Genomic DNA, 12,891 nt, shown 5'->3' with positions numbered 1-12,891 from the left:
CCATATATGGATTAATAAATACGAGTTAAGGTTGATTGAGGAAATAGCAGACAGAATAATCTGGGAAGTCCTGCGGTGCCCTGAGCCCTAAAATAGCCGGGAACTTGCACTAAAATGTTAAATGACGGCGAAAAGCTGGAAAGACAAAGAGCAGCTGAATGGTCCTGCGTCTCCACGTTTACCAAGCGGATTGGAACAATATGATGAAAAGTCCGTTTCAGTGGGGGACAAAGTGGACACATCTCGAAGCCATCAAGGATGCCGTGTGGCGGAGGTCGGAGTCGGTCGGTGATCAGTGGCTCGGCGGAAGATGGTGGGGACACACTTGAGGTCATTTGGTAATTGGTATTAAGCAGGTCACCTGCCCTTGAACAGCAACAAATGGGAAAGGCTAGGCAGGGCAGATATTTAGGAGTTTTCAGTACAAGGAGGGTTACATTTTACTCAGAGTCAGAAATCTTCCGAGTCAGTGGGGTGGGCAGAGGCACTCGATAGGATTATGGGAGAAATTATGGCTAGAAATATTTTTGCCGTTATGGGAGTATGAGGTCATGCAGTCCTCCGATAGAATTCCACTTCAAAATTGATATTCAACGTCGGTAGGGGTTGAAAGAGAGAGGTCAGAAAGGAGCAGCCCTCCAACTTGATTGGTTAATGAGTCTGTTAGTAGTTTGTTAGCAAATGCCTCACTAAGCCTCCTACGCTGCACATGGAAATATCGATGGACCAAGACCATCTACTGTATTTGGGCCCTATGGGGTCAACCCTCCTGACTTTGTGCTGGGGTTATAACAAGTGGGATACAAAGGGGGGCATTGATCGACGAATGAATCTGGTCTGACGTGGAAGAGGGTGACTTGATTTGAGGATTTGGCAGATGTGATATTGGAAATTAGGCAAAAAGCAATGAAGGATACCTGCAGACTGGTAGAGGAATCAGGGGAAGATCATGCGCAGTGACGTGGGTGTAGCAAGCCGTTTATTGTACACCCGGGGAGTAATAATAAGAAATCAGTCGGTACCAGAGCTATTTTTAAATCGTCAATCTCGCAGGAATATCGCGGTACTGAGGAGGAAAACCACGTGTAGCGATTGTAATAGTGAGTTCAAACCGATCAACTTTCAAATACTAGTTACGTGATGGCAGGGGAGGAGGCGGTTTTTGCCCAAACAGGAACGAGGGAAGTGGGATATTAATTGCGTTAAAAACAAAAAGCCTCAGGAGGCTGCACAAGTTTCATAGCTCGCGAATTACAAATTTAGATCCGCCGATTGGGTAAGCACACAAATGCTTCCAGAGGGGTTGGTTGGGAATTACGAGTCAACCAATATATATTCTGTGTTCAATGTTTATGGTTTGTGTCCAATGTTTATGATTTTGTGTTCAATGTTTGTGTTGTGTTGAGTAAAAGCAGAAATGAAGCACCACTGGGTCAAATTCACTCATGTGGAGAAGGCTTTGATGCACTTTGTGGGGTCATCTGAAACTAACATGTTGATGACGACCGAGGACATTGTGACGGACAAGTGGGCAAGGTCTACACAGACTGTTGACGAACTGACCTTTGTGACGGGGTACATAAGGACACGGGGAAGACTCTGCTTGTTGACTCTGATTTGTGGACATAACTTTATTTTTCAGGACGCCCAGGAGGATGCAGGGTGACGGTGTTGATTTATTGCAGGTTATGGGAGTGCTGACTTAACGCCGATTCTTATGTGATTCTTGGTCTATTGACATTGCCGCTGTTGGGAAACGTGTTAACAATGAATCATCGGTGTTAACATGTTATTCGTTATTTATGGAAATCATGTCAATGTTTGGTGACCTTTGTCGACTTGGCCCTTCTCTAGGATATGAAGGCAGGAATTCTGGAGTCCCGGCAGGAACATCTTTTGCAGAGGTGTGATTAATTTATTCAAGGACTTGTTTACAGGACTCGTCAGCTGGGCCTCTGCAATGGTGGTTTGTATTCCTGTTGTTGTGTATTTGCTGGGCGAGGAGCCTCTAGGAACTTTGCTGTACTGACTCCTACCAGTAACATCTACTGCCGGCGAACCGCAGACAGCTATCGAAGAAGGGTGCCCGGGTTAAGTGGACACATTGATGCGTGATGTATCCGAACGGGAGGTTAGTAGTCCAATTCTGAACTTTGATTAAACACTTTACTGATATTGGAGGTTGCTAGTTTATGCAGGTTCATCACAGGAAGTTGGATGGAGGAGAGCTGAGGAAGACACTGCGCATGCATGACTGGGGGGATACGGAGTCGGACCAATGTCGGAATGTCTAACACAATACTATCGAAGGAGTTCACCTGATATGGTAGTAAGTACCTTAGCGTGACACTGGCGGTGAGTATGATATGAGTGAGTGGTCATGAATAATACGAAACAGCTATTGACACCCCTGCAGAGGTTATGATTCAAAAAGATAAGATATATGGAAGTCGGCATGAACAATAAATATAGAGTAACTATGGTATAATGAGCTATTAGAGTCTCGAGGCTTGCAAACAGCGTCCAGCAGTCGGCGCTGTCGCTCGATCTCCTGTTTGGATCGACACAGTTCCTCCTCGTACTCCGCCATCGTTGTTTCAAACGCCACAAATATTTCTTCAACGGCAGCGTTTAGTCGCTGATTCACCAAAGCTCGCAGCATTTGGACTTTGCACATTTCGTTTCCCCTCTACAACAATAACAACAACACTTTACCGGGCTCTGTGCTTCGTGTCGCTAACTTCCGTGCCTGTTTTTTTTTGTTTGTTTTGTTCGCAGCATACACGTTTCGATACGAATATTGTGGTGTTTTTTTTTGTATTATTCATAAATGTGTATTCAACGACGCTATAACAACAAATTATGACGTCGCTAGATAGCACTAGCTTAGCTTTAACTTGCTCACTTCCGCATTCTCGCTTTGCGGTGAATAAATCGTCCAAAACGGTGACGACGACAAAGTGTTCCCTTTTCGAAGTGTATCTACCTTCGGTGCGGTTATGTACTTGTCCCAATTGAATTGTTTAGCGAAACGAATGACGTATCTTGACTGCGACGGGCACAGTCTCCATCTTGTTTGCGTTCTTCTTCGTTGGCGAAACGCGAACTGGCGAGGACGCCGCCTGGCGGGCGCCGCGGTTGCCCGAACTGCCAGCAAGACACAAGCGCTATCAATCAAACGTGTCCATTGTTTCAGATGAGTGATCTTCCGACAAATTATGGATTGGATATCGGCTACCTTGGTCCAAAGTTTTGTTTACGAACACTCACTGTGAAACTACGAAAGGATGTAGTAAGATTTCAATGAAAATTCTGTATCATGACACGAGCATGTGATGAATCTCCTCATCTTATTAGCAATGTTTATCAATGCAAATTTGTCAATCACAAAGCCGCTTTTTTCCCCAGTATTTCACAAGGATTTATATTGAATTATCAAAACAAGAAGGCCAAAAAGATTTGGAGTTCATGTGCGAAATGGGATTTGTATGTATAAAACTGAATCCATGTATTTCTATTATTTGCATGGAAGAAATGACCTTGTGAATGACTTTCTTTACTCAGGTGATACAAATGATTTTTGCATGTTTAAAATGTACAAATAAATGGCTTGATTTTACCCTTGGAAGTTCATGATTTTGTATTGTATTTTGTCCTTATTTTAAGTTTTCTAACTTCTTACCAGTGTAAAAAAAAAAAAAAAAGGACACTGTGATAAATAAATACAAATAATGACATGTCAAAAACAAAAACAAATATATTTGAACAATAGTATGTTAGAGGGTGAAAGAAAATGTGTGCATTTTCGTGTGGAACGGCCAAAACTCATCTTTTTGTCCTTGCTTGTTTTTATGAGGCGCGCCCAAACGCTTCCAACAGAAAGTGAAAGTTCAAGTTTGGTGCTGCGAGACGCACAATTGTTTGTCAGCGAGCCACGGCACCGACGACAACGGGTTGGACCGGCTTTCGGCCATGCGACTGCTGACTTTCATCAACACGAAACACGTAGTATGTTCCGGGAGGGCAAGAAAAGCCTCCTAAAAATGGTCAAATTCAGAACGACACATCTTTACGATCATCCGTTTATTGGTCCAAATCTCGATCTCAAGTTCCAAAAACAAATGCAATCAACAACATTGTCACATTCTGAGCAAAGTACAAATTGACAGAGTTGTTTGTTGAAGTAAATCGATAACAGGATTATAAAATCATTTTGGACTGATAAAAGGAGTGCGAGGCAAACCAGCAATCGACACGTTGTGATATCAATTCATCGTAGCTATTCAAGTGCTTGATACAACGAAAGAAGAAATCCTCTCATTGTGTGACTGCGCCGATTTCTGACAAACTTAACGGACAGAAGAAAGCAACCCCATCGACTCAAACGAGTCTCACCCGAGACACCAAAGCCAGCAAAAACTGTGACTTAACAGAAACATCATAATTGCACAAATTGTCTGCGTGAAGAACAAATCCCAAGCGTGATGAGAAAGCGCTCGATGGAGACGTCTCTCTCGTGTTCCGACACCTGCACGAAGAAGAGCACGTGAACGCACCTGGAAAGAGTCCCGAGAACACGAGCGGAGTCCGCGTCGGCGAACTCACCGTGCGACGGCGGCTGCGTCTCACTCGGAAGCGGGCGTCGGGGCGGCGGGCTCGGAGGCGGGCTCGGAATCGGCGTCGACGGCTGCGATGAATGAAAAAAAAGATGTGAATGAAAACAAGTCCGACTGGGAAGGAAGGACATTTGCTCCACGAAGGCCTCTTGAATCCATCTTCACTCGTACTTTGAGCTGCGGTTGGGACAAATCTTCTACTTCCTGACTACGAGAGTGTGGTGGGGAATTTCTTTGGAATCGTACAGTTCATAGCCGCATATTTACAATTCCACATTCAGGAATTCGGATGTTGGGGAATATTGATTGAGGGGAAGCTAGCTTCTGTTATTCGCCGTCTTTGCGCTCAGCCCCAAACCATATCTAATATTAAAATAGAGGTTTGGCGCCACCCGGTGGCATCTCGGGGCCGAGGAACTTTGTCGAAGCGAGGGGAGGAGCTTCAATCGAATGAACCCGAGTGCGGCTTTGGCACGCTTCGCCGTTGAGGGCCAAGGAACACGAGTGAACTAAGTCGTACATTTTCCACCAAATCTAAATTGACTTCCATTCGGTTTCGGGTTTTCTCCGCCTTAGGGAGCGAGTCCTTTTTCCCACAACGATAGCGACGTCGACATTCACGTGTCCGTCGTTCCACGGCTGACTATTTGCGACTCCTCGTGCGCACTTTTGTAGCAAAGGTCCGCATCAGACCTTCGCACGACCGCTTTGCCGACCGCGGCTCAAAGGAAACAGAAGTCGTTTGACTTACAAGCTGGATCGTATTTGGCTGCAAAGAAAACAGAGACACAAAGGTCACGATGGGCACAAATCTTCCCGACAGAGCGAACGTCGGCGTCCCTCACCTCGTCTGCTTTTGTAAAGCTTGACGAGGACCGCGACCGCCGCCGCCGCCAGAGCGAGGACCGCCAGCGGGACAGCGACGGCCAGCGCCATCTTCCTCTTTTCTTCCTCTTCGCAGAGTGAGAAGAAAGAAGAAAACGTGTGAGCGATCGTTCCGACGCGCGACGATCTGAGCGTCGGTCACCTCGGATGCGCGCGTTGCTCCGGATGCTTCTTCTCTCCAGCTTGACGACGATGTCGTCCGCCACGCCGGACAGCTGGAACACGCATTCGTAGCGGCCCTCGGCTTCATCGGTCACCTCCGCTTTCAGGTCGGCCGTCATCTGGAAGGTTCCGTCGTGGTTGCGGAGGGTCTCTCCCGTCTCCGCGTCCTCGTGGAGCTCCTCGCCGTCCTTCCTCCAAAACAGGGCGGCCGCGCTGGGGTAGAAACCCGTCGCGTGGCAGGTGACCGGAGAGGACGGCGTCTTCTGGAGGAGAGACACCGTGGGAAGCTCTGCGGGCCGAGGGAGACGTGGACACCAGGTGAGAGAGGGGCAGAGACGGAGAGAGAGAGTGTGGGAGAGGAGGAAAAGATGGGGAGAATGTGTGAGAGGGTGAAAAATAGCTAGATGATGTGTGAGAGGAACAAATATGGGAAGAATGTGTAAGAGGAGGAAATATGGAAAGAAAACAAGTTGAAGGGAGCGTGTGAGGAGAAAGGATGGAGACAATCAATGACAGATTGAAAAGAGAGAGATTGTGTGAGAGGGTGAAAAGATGGAGAAATCGTGTGAGAAAAGATGGAGAGAACCAAAGATGATGAGAATGTGTGAGAGAGGAAAGGAGCCAACGAGGAAAGAGTGCAGCTTGTAATGCCAGTCAAGGTCCTGTAGGGGGCGTGCTAACATGATGTGACTGCACCTGTTCTCATCAGGAAGTCCCTCCCATTGGTCACATACTTCTTCAAGTAAGAAGGACAAATCTCAGTGTAGTAGTGCTTCTGGTTTAGATTCAAAGTTCGTCACGGTCCCACTTGAGTTTGGTGACGAAAGCTTGTGGGTGAGCTGCGATCCATCTCATTGTCTTCACCTCCAACGAGATGAAGGCTTCTCCATCGTAACTGAAGTGTCGCCAACCATCAACCTCATCGGTCTCGTCGTCCCATTCGCAGCCGTACATCACCTGGACCATGTGAACACCTGAGAGAATGACGTTGAAGAGTGACACCATGTCGAGAGAGAAGGAAACGTGTTTATGAGGAGGAAGAACGTGTACGAGCACATGAAATCGATTTGAATTGTGGAAAGCTGAACGTCAACAAACCTCCAGTTTGGTTGAAGCGCTCTTTGACAATTTCGATGTTGACTTTGTTGGTCTGCTCATTACCAATACAGTTCTGTGTCTCTCTCTCCCAGTAGTGAGGATCATCTGCTGTGATTTTGTTCATCCAGTCCTGTTTGGGTTTTGCTTTCCTGCTCTTGCTGTCGTAGCGCGAAATCGGAACGTCGTCAACATAACCGACCACCGAGAAGTCTGGGATGTTTGGAATTTGAGACGATGCAGTTTCGAAATACTTGAGCGTGTGAAGCACTGAAAGAAAAAACAAACAAAAAGGTTGATCTTACTTTTTTGTTTGATGGCCCAAAATCTTGCACTCTTCCTATTTCAAATGATTTTGTCTTCAGTTGAAACATTTGAACGTCTTTTTTAGGGAAAATAAATTAAAATCAAAAGATACAAAACATTCCATTTTCTTTTGTGGTCATTTAAATACTTTAATATTTATTTCAACTTATTCTTACACACAAACTTCGCAATGGATTCGACAACAGACGCTCATAATTCATTTGATTGAATTTTGACTATCATGTTCCAATTATCATGCCCTTGCTAAATAAATTGATTTAATAGTCCTTAATAACAGATTCGTCAATAAATGTAGACGATATATTTTGTAAACTTAAGTTGTAACTCTGTCCCTGAAATATCCAAATGAGAAATATAAAGGAACTTCTTACAATAAATATGTTAGAATTATGATCTACGAAAGGATACGCTGAACACTTTTTTTTTTTTACGCAGATTTTGTTTGTCGTTATTTCAAGAAATGAGATTTGATTTGTATTTTTTTTCCACATATATTGAAATGCCGCCTCCGTGAGGCGAATATTCCAATGGCAGCTTTGCCAAGTGAAACCAGTTGCAAGAACTTCGGAGTGAGCGGTCCAAGTGTTGCTTCCGGCAAAGTCAAGAGCGTCGACACCAATCATCGGAACACGATCGGGATCATCAAGTTGTGGACAAAGTGCACTTACCGGGCGTCACGCTGTGGATTTGCGCAGCCGCGACAAACAAGACACACAAGTTCAGCTTCGCCATGTTTTGCTCCTTTTCGTCCACAAAGCGACGACGACTCCTCCTCGTCGACGGCCGAACGGCAAATGACAGCCAACCGGAAGACGCGCCTTCTCTACCGGTGCCGATGACGTCACTTTCGCATTCCTCATCATTGGGCGACAAGATTTGACTCGCGTGGCGTTGTTGTGTCGCTCAAATGAAGTCGAGTGTGCGAAATTGGAGACGAGGAGCAGCGCGAGTGTTTTTGGAAGCTTGTGCTGAAACAGCGACGCTTTCGTTCTTGGCGCGCGCGCGCGAGCCTTTCGGGGAAGTCACGTGACCGCGCCAGCCCACTTTCCGAAGAAACATACGACGACATGCGTGGAGGAAAACTACATCTGCGCTATGTTCATGCAAAAGTCATCAAACTTCCCAAGGGTGTGGATTTTCCTCTCATTTTGTCAGTTCAGGAAAATATTTGATGTTTGTTGGGATGATAAGAAAAACAGAGTGAGGTCACACATTCTGAGGGGCCGCAGGCGCAGAATGGCAGCCACGCTTCGTCAGACTGCTTCACAAGTCGTGTCTTGGAGTGCCTAGAAAAGTGCGATACAAGTGTCATGCGTTGGATTGAGTGTGAGAGAATCAAGTTGTATTTTTATCTGTAAAAGAAAAGATGTCATATTACAACTCAGGCATTTTTGTAATTTGAGAATCAAAGTTGCATATTGTCAATGAAAAGAGAATGCACTCTATTTTTAGATAAAAAGCTGCACTTTTACAAGAATTAAGTTGTATTTTGGGGGGTTTTAGAGGCATCAGAGAATATTTTATTTTTGCTATTTCCTTGCCTGATAGGAGTTTTATTTGAGATATGCACGTACACCTATGGATGTTTCAGTGTTCTAGAAAGTTTGATTTCTATGAGTAAGTCACAATAAAAACTAAGAATGAAGTTGTATATTCCAGAAAAAGAATGGCAAACAATGCAGTCAAGCATAAGAAATCAATGTTTTTATTGTCGTTTCAAAACAAAAAAGAGACAGAAGCATGCACACATTCCTGGCAGCAGCCTAAAACTTCAAATCAGCTTGGGTGGGAACATGAGCGTCATTGAGAACAGGCCCGGCTGGTTTGGTGTTTTTCTTCAAGCATCAGAAAAGGTCATGTGACATCTTCAACAACCACATTTGTTCTGTGTGAACGGCTGACGTTGAATTCATCCTTCATTCGTGCGGAACAAATGAATAATTATGAAGACAAAAGCCCGACATAAATAAATAGACCCAGGAGGGTTTTTTTTTTTTTTTTTTTTTTCAACACATAAAATAAAGACTTTGATTTGACATAAAGATTTGATCCTCTTAAAACAAATAAAAGTCGTATTAAATCTGGAGCATTTTGCGCAATACAGCATGTACAACATTCGCAGAAGCAGCAGCCAATGAGTCCGCAGCACTCAATACATGTACACTATGTACAAGCAGAAAACAAACTGCAGTTTGGCACCAGGCACACTTTTCAAAAATCACCGGTTGATAAAAAAAAATAGACAAAAAGTTGGAAAACAAAATTGGGGAAAAAAAATCTGTTAATTAGAGAAGTGCTTATAGTTGGCGAAATCGGAGGAATTTAAACTTAAACATAATTTTGGGTGGAATTGAGCAATCATTTTGAGATTTTTGTGGGGGGGCAAAATTATATATATTATAAAAAGGGGGAAGCGGGCATTTCCACCATCAGAGAAGGAAAATGATTTGGTTTGGTGTCGTGGGACAAAAAAGAAAAAATGTATTTACCATTTCCACCATGGAAGAAGTCATCAAAAATTATTACTTGGTATAATTGGAATGATAAAAAAAAAATGTGGACCAAAAAAAAAAAGGGGAAAAAAGTTTTGTTAGATAAATTGTAGAAGTTATCATTCATTTGCTTAGCTTGCATTAGTATAATGGACAATTTGAGATGTCTCGCCTACAAAAAGAAGACTCAGCATCATCCGATGGAAGGGCGCTTGGACCAAGGACGTGATCGGATGTGGTCGGGTCGTGACAGGTGTTGATCCAATATTTTGTGTTGTGTCCTATTACTTAGAATATTATCAAATATTCTGTGTTGTGTCTTATTGCTTAGAACATTATGATTTGTAAATCCCTCCTATTTCAAATAAAAGCAGGAGCGAGGGGGGGGGATTGTTTCGAGCGTGTTGAGAGGCTGTGATCTGAACAATCTCCCATACGCCCTCCTCATGAGAAAAAGAAACCAGCGTCTTCATTCCTTTTGTGTCTATTTTTTATAATGTTGGGTAAGATAAATCCAACATTAAATTGGTCCTTCGAGCCGGATGTCAACACACCCGAGGATTCCAGTTGTGGAGCCGACTTCCAGTTAAGAGACCGTGGCCACGGCAAGTAAGACCCTTTACGGGACTGGTCTTCGTTCTCCTCGACTGGGATCTGAAGGTTGACGACAATCCACAGGATTGAAGACGACTGGTGAGTTAAATTTTTAAAATTTTGGGGGGAAAAAAGGATTAAAGAGTGAGTGAATTGCGCGACGAAGAAGTCTGCGGCAGAACAAACCTTGTGTAATACTAGTCACTGGCAAGTGGTCAAGATGGACGACGGAATCCGATAAAATCCGTGGGGACGGCGGGGTCCTGTACGTACTTAAATTCCGTATTTCTGTGTTTCTGTGTTTCCGTGTTTTCGTGTGTTTATAAAAACGTTATTAATATCGTGTGTATGTGTAAAAGTATGAATGTATAAGACGGGATTGTAAGTGACAACTGAGTTTGGAAGCAAAGGCAAGAATTCTCCGCCCCAATTGGGGTAGAAGCTTGAGAATTACCAGAACTCAGACATTTATTGTCACCCTGTCATTTTTGAATAAAGTCAGTATTTAGGTCACTCTAGGTGCAAATGAACTGACTTCCAAATTCACAAAAATGGGAAATAACAACAATAAACCGGATCAAAAAATAGACCTAACGTGTAAAGATTTGAAATATGTTCAACTACAAAACCATTCCAAAATAGAACATTTAAACACGTGGATAACCAAATACGGTTTCGCTGGCCAGCTAAATTCGCAAAAAATAGTTCAACTTCAAAACGAAATAAAGTGTCGACACAAAAATGATATATCACAAATACAAAAAGATGGATTTGACGACTTACTCTTCTGGTTAAACATGGCGTCTAAAAGAGAAAAAGGAAGGGAGAATAAGAAACACTTAACAAAAGAACAAAAAGAGCAGGAAGGTAGGCATCAAAATATGTTGTTTCAAAGACAGGAAGATGACGAGACAGGACCAATAATAAGAATTAGCGAGAAAAAGATAATTGAAGAAAGTTGTAAAAAAAATGAGGAAACAAAAGCATCAGCACCCTTGTACCCGGTTTTGCCACCTCATGAAAATCCTCCAACTCGAGAGGCACAAACACAACGAATTTTACGATCGGGAGGGGTACAAATGAATTGGTCTAAAACTATGGGAGAAACATTTTCTCCCACTCCCAAAATAACAAATCTAACCTCAGACGAGGGAGACATGGACTTATATCCGATGATTGAGGTGGCAAATCCAAATATACAAGAGGACCAGAAAGAAACTCTTTTGGTCTATAGGACCTGGACTAATGAGGATGTGAAAAAGGCCGTAGCCGGCATCACACCTTATCAACAACAGTTAAAAAATGCTTTACATGCGAATTCGAAAGAACACATTAACAGATGGGTAGATAAACATTGGATAAACCTAGCAACTGGCCCTCTGGAGGAATATGTTAATCATGCCCTCCACGCAGAAAGAGTGTTCGACACAAAAAAAAAAAAAAAAAGAGAAGATAGATGTCTTCCTCGACGAAGAAGCAGAAATATACGATCAAGGCAGAGAGAGAGATCATTTTAGAGGACGCGGCAGAGGCCGTGGGAGAGGAAGATATGGTAGAAATCGAAATTATTATGATAATACCATCTGTTGGTGCTGTGGAAACAAAGGCCACATTGCACGTGACTGCCCTAAAAAAGAAAAAAAGAAAAAAGAAAAGAGAATATGGACAAACTACCGCATGACTAAGCCGGCCTGCTTCCCAACTCAGCAAATCCTCTTGTGTAAACATCACAGAGAATGAGGAGGTGGATTTCAATTTACAGGACAAACTATGCAGAAATTGTTGCACCATTGTCCAAATTCCTGTCTGAAGACAACCTTCAAATGACATCACCTGTTTAATGGAGTACAGAGGCAGAAAAGGCCTTCTGTGACATGAAACAACATTTGGTGTCCAGTGCTGCGCTAGGCCTTCCAAATGTCATGATAAAACATTCATTCAAATGGTAGATTGTAAAAGCTATTGCATGACCTCCGTACTTACACAACAATACGGTGATAAGCTAAGACCAATAGCTTATTTTTCAACTAAATTGGACAACGTAACGTGTGCGTTACCACATTGTGTCAGAGCAGTTGTGGCAGCCTTGACGGCAATAGAGAGCAGTTCCACAATTGTGTTATTTCATCCATTCACTCTTAAGGTCCCACATACAGTGTCTGCTCTCCTATTGCAAACCAATATGGCGTTTTTATCACCTGCAAGACATTTATCTTGCATGGCCATCTTGCTGTCACAACCACATTTGACTGTTGAGCGATGCGCAACCTTAAATCCAGCCACACTAATACCCTTACTTGATGAAGGCACGCAGCATGATTGTCAGGAATTGGCTGAACAAGCTGCTGAATTAGTAGCATCAACCGAGGCATGCAAACTCATGATAAATAAAGATGGTACAATCGATACTGATAGCCAATATGAGTATTCCACAACAAGAACGCAATTATTGGGAAAAACAAAGTGCAAAACTACAAAATGAAATTTAGATAAGCACAGAGGAAAAAAAAAAAAAGAAAAAAAAAACTATTCAAAATGGGCTGCTATATTGAGCCATGCTGTGTCACATGTCTCAACCGGAGGGATGGTGGCACAGATACATCGACACTTTACAGCCCTAAAAAAAAAAAATAGCAGAAAGAAACACGTGGGTTCATTTAACACACTGTAAAAGAGTCATTTCAGCTGAGTACTCAAATTGGGAAGGTGAGCAAAAGTCT

General features: G+C 43.3%; 1 pseudogene; it reads right to left on the bottom strand.

Moving 5' to 3' along the window:
• Positions 1-4,068: 4,068 nt before the first annotated feature.
• Positions 4,069-7,905, bottom strand: LOC133471506 (major histocompatibility complex class I-related gene protein-like; annotated as a pseudogene).
• Between the last annotated feature and the right edge of the window lie 4,986 nt (positions 7,906-12,891).

Source organism: Phyllopteryx taeniolatus, chromosome 21 (genome assembly GCF_024500385.1).
Source record: "Phyllopteryx taeniolatus isolate TA_2022b chromosome 21, UOR_Ptae_1.2, whole genome shotgun sequence".
In the NCBI taxonomy this organism is placed as follows: Eukaryota; Metazoa; Chordata; class Actinopteri; order Syngnathiformes; family Syngnathidae; genus Phyllopteryx; species Phyllopteryx taeniolatus.
Note: the sequence above shows the minus strand (reverse complement) of the source record. Positions and strands in the feature narration are given on the sequence as shown.